At 45.8% G+C, this 10,495-nt stretch overlaps 1 long non-coding RNA gene across 1 annotated transcript; it reads right to left on the bottom strand.

Moving 5' to 3' along the window:
• Window positions 1–222: 222 nt before the first annotated feature.
• On the bottom strand, window positions 223–6,160 carry LOC118592358. The gene is made up of 4 exons (XR_004946064.1): window positions 6,098–6,160; window positions 3,187–3,277; window positions 1,576–1,750; window positions 223–589 (listed from the first exon to the last, which is right to left on the bottom strand). It is a non-coding gene; the product is annotated as an uncharacterized LOC118592358 (long non-coding RNA).
• Between the last annotated feature and the right edge of the window lie 4,335 nt (window positions 6,161–10,495).

Consider the following 10,495-nt stretch of genomic DNA (forward strand, 5'->3'; position numbering starts at 1 on the left):
ACCAGCACACTACCACTACATCACTACTACCACTACACTACCATCACACCACCATGACCACCACCACACCCAGAAGGTTCAAAAAGAGACTGGGAAGAAGCAGGAGTATTCCTGCACTGGGAATTAGACCACCAAACGTGGCTTGTGGAATGTGCTTCTCAAAAATCATTCCTTTTGAAATACAGACTATCAAAAAAAACAAAAAACAAAAACAAAAAAGAATCATTTTCTGATATCATTTAATAATGGGGTCCATTCTTCTGGAAGGGGACAATTGTGGTGTAGAAATGAGAATCAGGCCCTTTGATGGATGTGTCTAAGCCCCAGGATCTGCTTTCTCAATCCAGCCAAAGCACAAGCCAATCATTTCTTCAGCTCTTTCCAGGAGTCCACGGTTTTCTATCTGGAAACAGCCATCACCACACACATTGCTCCAAGCTGGAGAAAACGCCCCAAATCATCCCAATGTGTGAAGAGTCAGTAGAGCATCTGCCAAGGTGCATTCCCGACGGGTGAGAAAAATGTCTCAGCGATAGCAAAAGCAGGTGTTGGCGCCCAGAGCGTGCTGCCCTGGGCTCAGGCTTCAGATCTGTAATCATATTTTTTTAAACTTTTAAAAGTTTATTATTACTTCCTTATTTGTGTATTTTATGTATGTGAGTGCTCTATTTGCATGGACGCCTGCACGACAGAAGAGGCCATTAGATCTCACTAGATCCCACAGTTTTGTGAGCCATCATGTGGCTGCTGGGAATTGAACCCAGGTCCTCTGGAAGAGCAGCCAGTGCTCTTAACCACTGAGCCATCTCTCCAGCCCCCATAATCATTTTAGAAATGGTCACTATTGTGGTCCCCAAGTTACTTCAGTCTCCACACTGCAAACTGGAAAACACTGGGCTCAACTGTGCACCCTCCCTCCGCAACTTCTGCTGTCTGTACATTTAACCAAGCTATCATCAGGGCCGTGGGTGAACACAAAGAACCTCCATGAAATTGCTCTTACCGTTCAACTAGCACGCTCTCTCAAGAATCAGAGGGACGTTCAAAATGTGGGTGGGGGGCATTGGAATCTGTGGAAAGCTAACAAAAAAATCTGGGTCTGGAAAGTGGGTGGGGACACCGTTGGTGGGGGTGCAGCTGCCGAGCCTGGAGCTTGTGTGTGGTCCTCACAGGGCTCTGCCTATGGCGAATGACCTCCCGCCATTATCCTGGCAGTTGTTTGATGTGCCGAGAGGCAGACTCTGGCCCTTGTTCTTTCCAAGAAGCAAACATTCCCACCCCGCCCCCAGTCCGATGACAGTCCACAGCGGCAAACCTCCTAAAAGGAAGATGGGGTGCTGCTGACAAACGGTGAGACTGGGGTGTGGGGTTAAAGCCTGACAAATGCCATCGTCCCTGGGCTCTGTGAGGGCACTGGGTTGTGTAGGCATCGAGTCAGTATCTTGATTCACCCAGGACTGCTTCCTGCAGTGAGCCTGGCAGCCTGGCGGTTCTCACTCCTTCCACGGTCACGCTGTTCCTCTCTTTGAGGCCTTTCTGAACTGAAAGTGGAGACATGCTGGAAAGCAAACTCACCCTTGACCTTCCTGGAGAGCACAGCCATATCGATGCGTCTGGCTTGAAAATAACCACCAGCCTCTCTCCAGTTGCTCCGAGCCCACCGGGGATGTAGAAGAATTACATCCAAAACCTGGGCTTGATCTTAGAGAAGTTCAGGTAAGAAAGGTTCCATTGACACGGACCTGAAATTCTAAAGATGGAGAGAAGTATGAAGTACTTACTATGAAGTAAAGGAAAGGGGAGTGTTACCAGGTCACAGAGGATAGCATCGTCATCCAAAGATCACGGTCAGTAAACACTGCTTACTGGAAACATTGCCACATGCAATTCTGAGCCACAGTGATTCAAATAAACACTCCCACTTCACAGATCTGTTGTAAGAGGTATTAACTTTGAACTCAAAGAATGACATGGGGGCAGGGGGCAGTGAGATGGCTGGGGACACGGGTGCTTGCTGACAAAGTTGATCAGCTGAGTTCCATCCCCCAGGGTCCACACGGTGGAAGGAGAGAACTAACTCTGTAAGTTGTCTTTTGACCTCCACACAAGCACCATGACATTACACACACACACACACACACACACACACACACACACACACACACACACACACAAATATGAAGACTGAATCAAGCTACCTAAAAAGTGGGGGGAGAAGGGTGTGGGGTTGTGTATCAGACAAAGGCTAAGCTAACTTGTTTTTCATAGTGACTTCTGGGTGCTCACAGTGGTAATGGTCATGGAAAATCACAAACCTTGATGACTTCCAGGTCTGACTGTCTGTGGCTTCTCTGAGGCTCGCCCACCCCTCCCCCATGACACTAGCAGAAGGCTGCCTGGCATTTTCATGGCCTAATCACACGCCAGGCTCGATGCTGGAAAGTTTCATTGTTTGATTCGATTTGGTTTTGACAAGCTCTTACTAGGTAGCCCAGGTTAGTCTGGACCTCATGATTCTCCTGTGTCAGCCTCCCCAGTGCTAGGATGACAGGCATAAGCTGCCACTCCTAGCTTTATGTTGAAATTCTATATAATTTAATTTGTCACAAAATCTCTTAAAGTTTTATTTCTACTAATTCTACAGTGAAGAATCAGACACAGAGCACTGATACAATCTGCATAAAGCCCCAAAGTTGGTAAGCCTAGGACAGGCAAAATGTTTAGCTCAGGTTTAGTGGCTCCATAGCCCATGCTCTGCAACAACTCATTCACTGTCTTCCAGCAGCAAATCTAGTAGGAAAGTTCAGCCATAGCTGCAAAGGTCTTAAAACTCTCCTCCTCGGCCGGGCAGTGGTGGTGCACGCCTTTAATCCCAGCACTCGGGAGGCAGAGGCAGGCGGATCTCTGTGAGTTCGAGGCCAGCCTGGTCTACAGAGTGAGTCCCAGGAAAGGCACCAAAGCTGCATAGAGAAACCCTGTCTCAAAAAACAAACAAAACAAAACAAAAAAACAACAACAAAACAAAACAAAACAAAACTCTCCTCCATCACACACTGAAGCTCCTCCTTAGCACTTAGCCAGCAAGTGGTTTTCACTCAGGGTGTGAGAAGGTTGCTCATGTCCAGCTGTCAAGTCCACATTCCCCCTGACAAAATGGACACCACTTGACAACTGGGTGAAACATACGTCCTCAACTCCCAGTGACCACACAGCTGCCCGCCGCTCCAGAAGATGCTGGGGAAGGTGGTCTTGTTGCAAGAAGCCATCTTCAGCGAAGCTGAAATAATAAGATCTTATGGTTAGAGAAGAGGGAAGGGGTCCTCCTGTAGGACAATCCCAAACATTGGGTGTGGGGTCTGATGAGGACACAAGGCACTAAGCATGCCAGGTACCTAGAAGCTACTTACTGACCTATGTCTGGCTGCCCGTGAAACACACACAGAAAAATAAAACACTTGTAACCGGGCAAAGAGAGGTAACGGCATGGGGGAAGGAGAAGGAGTTTCAAAGCCCACCCTGGTTCTATTTGAGAACCACCACCCCCTTTCACGCCCACAGCGCATAGCCTTTGCCGTCTGCAGCAGCCCCAGGTCCACGTGGAGGGTGGTAAGGAAGCGATGCTTTGGCAAGCAGCTCTGCAGAGCCAGGCCTCGCTGGGAGATCCGGGAGCAGCACAGCGCGGGCGGCGCAGGTGACTCTGATGGTAAATAATTTCTACCGCAGCAGTTAATGGAAATGCAGTTTTCATTACAGTGAAGAAATTGAAATCGCAGCTGCCCTCTGTGGGTTCCATCTGGCCGTCTTTCATTTCTCATAAGACGATGTGTTGCTTTCATTACCCTCTCGATTAACCTTTGTTATGAAGGGTACGAAGCCGGGTGATTGAAATCCTCGAGAACATCCCACTCGGTGCTGCCATTTTAACAGTGGGGAGGAGGAAGGAAGAGACTGGTTTTGCTGTTGTTTCTTTCTTTCTTTCTTTCTTTCTTTCTTTCTTTCTTTCTTTCTTTCTTTCTTTCTTTCTTTCTTTGTTTATTTATTTATTTATTTATTTGAGGAGATGTTATTTTGGAGAGTAGGTTCCAGATGGCCTTCCTGAGTTAAAGAATTGACAGGCACGCAGAAAGAGGAGAATTGGAGGTAAAGTGATGGCCAAGTTTCCCATGTCACTTAAAATTTTCCCAGATGTACTGGACAGCCTCCCCTGGGTGGGGAATAGCCGGGGCATCAATATTGTGAACACTCCTGCCCAAATTCATACATAACTATCCTGCCCTTCCGAGTGGGGATCTCAGCAGGTAGAATCTTTGTACTGACACTGGGTCAAGCACAGAGCTCCATGTTCAAGAGAAGTGCCCTCAGGGACCCGGGTTGGTCTCTCGGACACCTAAGAAAGTAGTAAGAGGCCAATTGTGAACCAGGAAGGAGCCCTCGGCCGACAACAAATCCATATGTTTCTGTTGTTTATAAGCTACCCCACCTAAGGCATTTTGTTATAGCAGCCCAAATGGACGAAGAAATATCCTAACACAAAACATGTTTTCAACCCAGTTTAGCTCTCTGACTTGCAATCATTTGGGGCTGCGCAAATTTTCTCCCTCCTTAGAGACAAGTGAGCTGAACAAGGACTGTACAGACTCGCTTCCCCAGATGCCCTTTCCTCTGAATTCTGGGTCACATCCCAGCTCCCGATCGCTCAGAGGACCCTCACTTCCTTTCCCGTTGCTGTCAGCTTCTCCCTGGCAGATTTTATTTTTGCACCACCCACTCGGCAGAGGAGGCATGGAACTAAGAGATCCGTGACAGAGAGGACAGCTTCTCAGCCGCAGCAGTCAAAGTGCTGAATCTCATCGTTTTGTTGAGAACACAAGAAGAGAAAAGACACCCTCTGTTGGCAGAGACCTCTCTTAGGGCGTTAGCTCTTCTCTGTGCTTTCCTTATAATTGAACAGTTTCTGCTCTTTACTAGACCAATCAAGTGTTTTAGACAGGCACAGTAACAGCTTCACAAAGTTAAACAAATGCAACATAAAAGAATGCAGCACATCTTTGCATCATTAAACAAATGTTCTACAGCATAAACTGCTGGGGATGCTGTGAATGTGTTGCTCTGATTGATTGATAAATAAAATGCTGATTGTCCAGAAGCCAGACAGGAAGTATAGGTGGGACAAGCAGAGAAGAGATTTCTGGGAACAGGAAGGCTGAGAAGGAGACGCTGCCAGTTGTCGCCATGAGAAGCGAGATGTAAAGTACTGGTAAGTCACGTGTCAACTTATAGATTAATAGAAATGGGTTAATATAAGATATAAGGACTAGATAGCAAGAGGCCTGAGCCACTAGGCCAAACAGTTTAAATAATATAAGCATCTTTGTGTTTCTTTGAGTCTGAGTGGCTGCCAGCCTGGGCAGGACTGGAGATAGCTCCAGCTACAATAAACAAATGTAACACATCTTAAAATAATATTCTACAACACTGGGATCTATAAGAAAGCATGCCATGAGGAGCAAGCCAGTAAGCAGCACCCCTGTATGGTCTCTACATCAGCTCCTGCCTCCAAGTTCCTGCCTCATGAGTTCCTGCCTTGGCTTCCCTCAGTGGACTGTGTGTGACTCAGGATACAAAAGCCAAATAATAAACCCTTTCCTCCCCAGTTTATTTTTGGTCATGGTGTTTCATTCCATCAATAGAAACCCTAAGACAACCATTTGCAAGCAGTTTCCAGAATATGAGTGCAAGGCCAGGGTAAAATGAGAAAGGAGGAAGAGTTTAGTTTCAGCAGACCACCAAAACCAAAGGCTCCAGAACCTTATATATCTTTCTATAGCCATGACCAGTTCCCTAAGGAGGGAGATGGGGACCATTTAAGCCACCTTTCCTATATGATGACACCCTCAGGAAATGAACTTCCACAGTTTTATTTCTTCATTAGGCCTCTTCAATGTTTTCCTGTCCAGTCCTCTTCTCTGGAGGAGAAGACTTTTGCTGTGATTGACATAACTTCATGGGCCCCCAGAGCTTACTCTACATGTCTACAGGAGAGCATGATAGAAAATTGCAGAAAACATGGGTTCTAAGCTGAGGATTGCTTCCTTACTTTACAATTGGAGCCAGCATCTTCTTAAGTCTAGCTGTCTAGCTGTTCATACCATGGTGGGATGGATCTGAAGGAAGGAAAAGGAGAAGTGAGGTAAGGAGGTGGGAAGCATGGAGCACTGTAAGATATATCAACAAGCTCTCAGATACCATGGTTTAAAGAACAAGGAAGGTTGTCTCTCTGTTACATAATAATCCTGATGTGAACCATATGAGTTGGGGGGAAGGTCCTTAATCAGTCATCAGGAGCACAGATTACAGTCCTCCTCAGAACCTAGTCAGATTAAATCACCACCACATCCAGATGTTGGCCATCTCAGAGGTGGGATACCCCTGGTCTTAAGACTCTGGCCAAAAAGTGGCATGGTCATTTCTACTCAGTCAACTTGCAAGAATACCATTGCATAGTCATACCTAGCTGCAAGGGAAGCTGGGAATGGAGACTATGTGGGAAGCCATCCATCCAGAAAGAACAGACCTAGGTTCACATCCATTTCTTCCCATTGGTCACAACGTTGATACAACAAAGTCTCCTTCTGTTTCCCTTTGTTCTATTAGTATTAGTTTTCTCCTGTTGGACACTTCCATTCTGGGATTATTTCCTAGGTAACTTCTATGTACCAGAGGCTATTGTCTGATCTAGCTGTTAACTTTGGAATCAGATGCACTGTGAGATTGTTGAGAAACTGCAAGGACCTTTTCTTCCTATTCTCAACTAATATTAATGTCTAATTGTCTTTTCAATTTTTGTTTTGTTTTGTTTTTCAAGACAGAGTTTCTCTGTGTAGCCCTGGCTGTCTTGGATCTCAATCTGTAGACCAGGCTTTGCCTCCAACTCAGAGATCTGCCTGCCTCTGCCTCCCAAGTGCTGGGATTAAAAGCATGTGTCACTAATGTCCAGCCAAATTGTTTTCCTTTAAAAACATCCTTGGATTTAAATATGCTTCAAGGCACAGAAAACCAACTTTCATGAAGCACACATCTTAGTTGGGTTAGAAAGGAAACAAATACATACATATATCAAATCATGATAGTATTGATATAAAATACAGACAGGGCTATATGTATTTATGTGCATGTACATGTGTGTGTACATGTGTGTATGCATATGTTCACTTGCAGATGGAAGTCAGAAGTTGATGTCAGCTGCTTCCTCAATCATTATCTGCTTGCTTTATTTGTTTGTTCGTTCATTTGTTTGTTTGTTTATTTATTTATGAGACAGAGTTTCTCACTGAATCTGGAGCTCACCAGTTTAGATAGAATGGCTGGCTAATAAACTCCAGAGATCCTCCTGTCTCTGCCTCACCAACATTGAGATTACAGGCACTTGCCATGTCTCGCTAAAAAAATATATATATTTTAAAAATATATATTTGTATGGGCATTTTGCCTGCATGTATGTCTGTGTACCACATGTATGCAGTGCCTGAGGAGGCCAGAAAAGGACACTGGCATGGTGTGGGAATCGAACCCAGGTCTTCTGGAAGAATAACCAATGCTCTTGGTTGCTGAGCCATCTCTCCAGCCCCCGTTTTGTTTGTTTGTTTTTGTTTATCGTTTCTTTTCTTTTGAGACAGGGTCTCTTTATGTAGTTCTGGCTGTCCTGGCCCTCTCTATGTAGACCAAGTTGGCCTCTAATTCACAGAGATCTGCTTCCTCTGCCTTCCAAGTATTGGGATTAAAGGTGAGCCTGGCTCATTTTGTGGGATCCAGGGGACCAAATGCAGGTGTCGTACCCACCCACCCCCACCTCTCATCCCCCTACCCCCCCCACCCCCGCTTACGCCACAAGCACTTTACTGACACAGCATCTCCCCAGCCCTGACACTGATCCTTGTTCATGTGTGCATTTGGAAACCTTTTTCTAAGGGAAGTATCATGTGAGCAGAAATGGAGTGAAGGGAGTAGTTTCTGGTTTACGCTACCATGAAGATGACTATGATTCACACTCCTGCGCATAAATTTCATGGATGCTTCTGATTAGTTCTTTGAAATCTATTTCTGGTGTGGCGTAAATGAGTCAGGAGAACAAATGTTTTTAGGGTCTTGAGACAATGTGCTGAAGCTTCTCTTTTTCCTGAGCCTTCTCCTTAGAGCTGAGAAAGAAGCAATTAACAGAGACCTAGATTTCAAGGCATTTTAAGTGTATACTTAACCTTTTGCAATGTCTGAAGATGCTAAAGAGGTCAGGGGTATTTATACCAGTCTATCTGAGTCTGTCTGTGCCCAAGATCCTATCTAATTTTTTTTCCATCTCCCATCTCCACACCCTTCCAAGCCACTCTTTCTGCTAAAGCTATGTTAGGTTGTGGAATTTTAGTGGAGGAAAGGACCTTGGTGTTAACAAATCTATCCCATTTTATAGCTGAGAAAACTGAGACCCTGGGAGAGACACTGCTCAACTGCTCAAAGTGTCACAGTAAGTTCATGGTCAATAGAGCCTCAGGCTTCTGGTTCCCACTTCGGCAACAGAACCAGCAGTCAGTGAAATGTCCACGTGCTGTATTGTGATGAACAGACAGAAGGCCAAAGTGTGGAGTCAGTGCCATGGATATGGATTGCCAGATTCACCTGTCATGCAGGCAGTTGCTGATGAGCATTAATGTCACTAAATAGTAGATGTCACAGTCACAGGACAGTGATAGACACTGTGACATTTCAATGTTAGTGATGGCCACTTCTTTAGTGACAAAAGACAAGTCTCCACACTGGATATGGGACCCCATGGGAAAGGGCAGGGACCCGTGGGAAAGGGCCTTGGGGCCCGTGGGCCTAAATAGAGCTCAGTTGAAAAAGGCTGGTTCTTATACCATCAGAATCCCTTCAGCCAGGGAAGGAGTCACACAAGGCCGCTCTGAGGCTCAGAGTCACTTCAACCCAGGTCAGGGGACAATAAGAGAAAGCAGCCCAGCTGGAGTCCTCAGACAGGGTCAGCTTTCATGGGCTGCCAGGTCTCTCCAGGGAGGCCAGCTGCCCAGCCCAAATGGCTTGGGCCACCCTGCCACGTGAAAAGACTCTGTTCCCTCACCTCTCCCTTTCTGGGCTCCATTCCAGGTATACAGGGGAATGGCGCCTAGAGAGGGGAGGAGTGAGCAGAGAGAAGCATGGAGGAGGATGTGCCCCCTTCCCAGGGCAGGCTTCCAGAAGGAGGAAGTCAAGGCCAAGAGAGAAGAGAAGATTTAAGGTTAATCAGTTTCTGTGTTTTAACTATTACTTTGGACTTGAAAAGCCAAGATCTGAATAAAGGCTCTTTTTTTTTCCAATTCCAAGTTATTTTTTGTGTTTTGGTTTTTTTCTTTTTCTTTTTTTTAATTGCCTCAACCCAACACAGAAGTTAGTTACAGGCTTGTCCTGGTCATAGAAGGGGCAATAGCAGAATTCTACCTGTAGTAGATAATAATACTTAAAGAGACAGTGACAGACAGTTAGTCACTCTTCTCATTGATGTAATAATTACCTAACAAAGGAAACAAGAAATGGAGGGCTTGTTTTAACTCATTGCGAAGGAGGGGTACCGTCCATCATAGCAGGGATGGCATGGCGGGAACTGGTCAGCGTCCACGGTCAGGAAGCAGAGAGAGGGGAGCTGGCACTTTCTTTTATTCCATCTAGGATCCTAAGGGAAGGCACCTCCCACATTCAGGGCATTTCTCTCCTCAGCGAAACCTTTCCAGAAACACAGCCATGGGGTGGCTGGCATGTGTCTCCTAGGTGAATTCAGCCAAGTTGAGAGTAAAGATTACCAACCATCACAGAGACCTACGAAATTTGATCTGTCCCTACTGCTTTCATGGGGTAAATAGGCAATAGATAACAAGTAGATGTGTGTGTGTGTGTGTGTGTGTGTGTGTGTGTGTGTGTGTGTAGATGACAGACAGAGAGAGATATGTTGTGTTCACTACCTCTGTCTCATGTTTTTCTGATACTCCAGTTACATGTAAGGTTGACTTGACCTGCATTCTGGATGTCTCACACACAATGGACTTTCCTAAATAACCCTCTTCTGCCAACTGGACTCTACTCTAACCTATGACTCAAAGTAATCTTTAGATGCCTCTTTTAAGCTTCAGCTGCATGGCTTCATTTTTTTTTTTTTTTTAAGTTTTATTTTCTAAAATCTTTTCGCCCTTTAGAGCCGCTGCAACATGCATGATCAAGGTCAACGTCACTCTGAATGCAAAACTCACTATTGTGAACACTGACTCCTCGAGTCTGAAAGCCACAGAGGTCCATAAGTTTTCAAGCTCCCCGACGCCTTTCCCTAGCCCTCTGCAGAAAGCCCACACAGATCACAGTCCACACCTCGTTCATCCCATTCAGTCTGTGTTGGATTGTCTGCCCTTCCTGTTAATCTTGTGACATGGCTCCGGAGGATTTGGCGGGTTTGGACCAAGGA

Source organism: Onychomys torridus, chromosome 10 (assembly GCF_903995425.1).
Source record: "Onychomys torridus chromosome 10, mOncTor1.1, whole genome shotgun sequence".
NCBI classification, from domain to species: domain Eukaryota; kingdom Metazoa; phylum Chordata; class Mammalia; order Rodentia; family Cricetidae; genus Onychomys; species Onychomys torridus.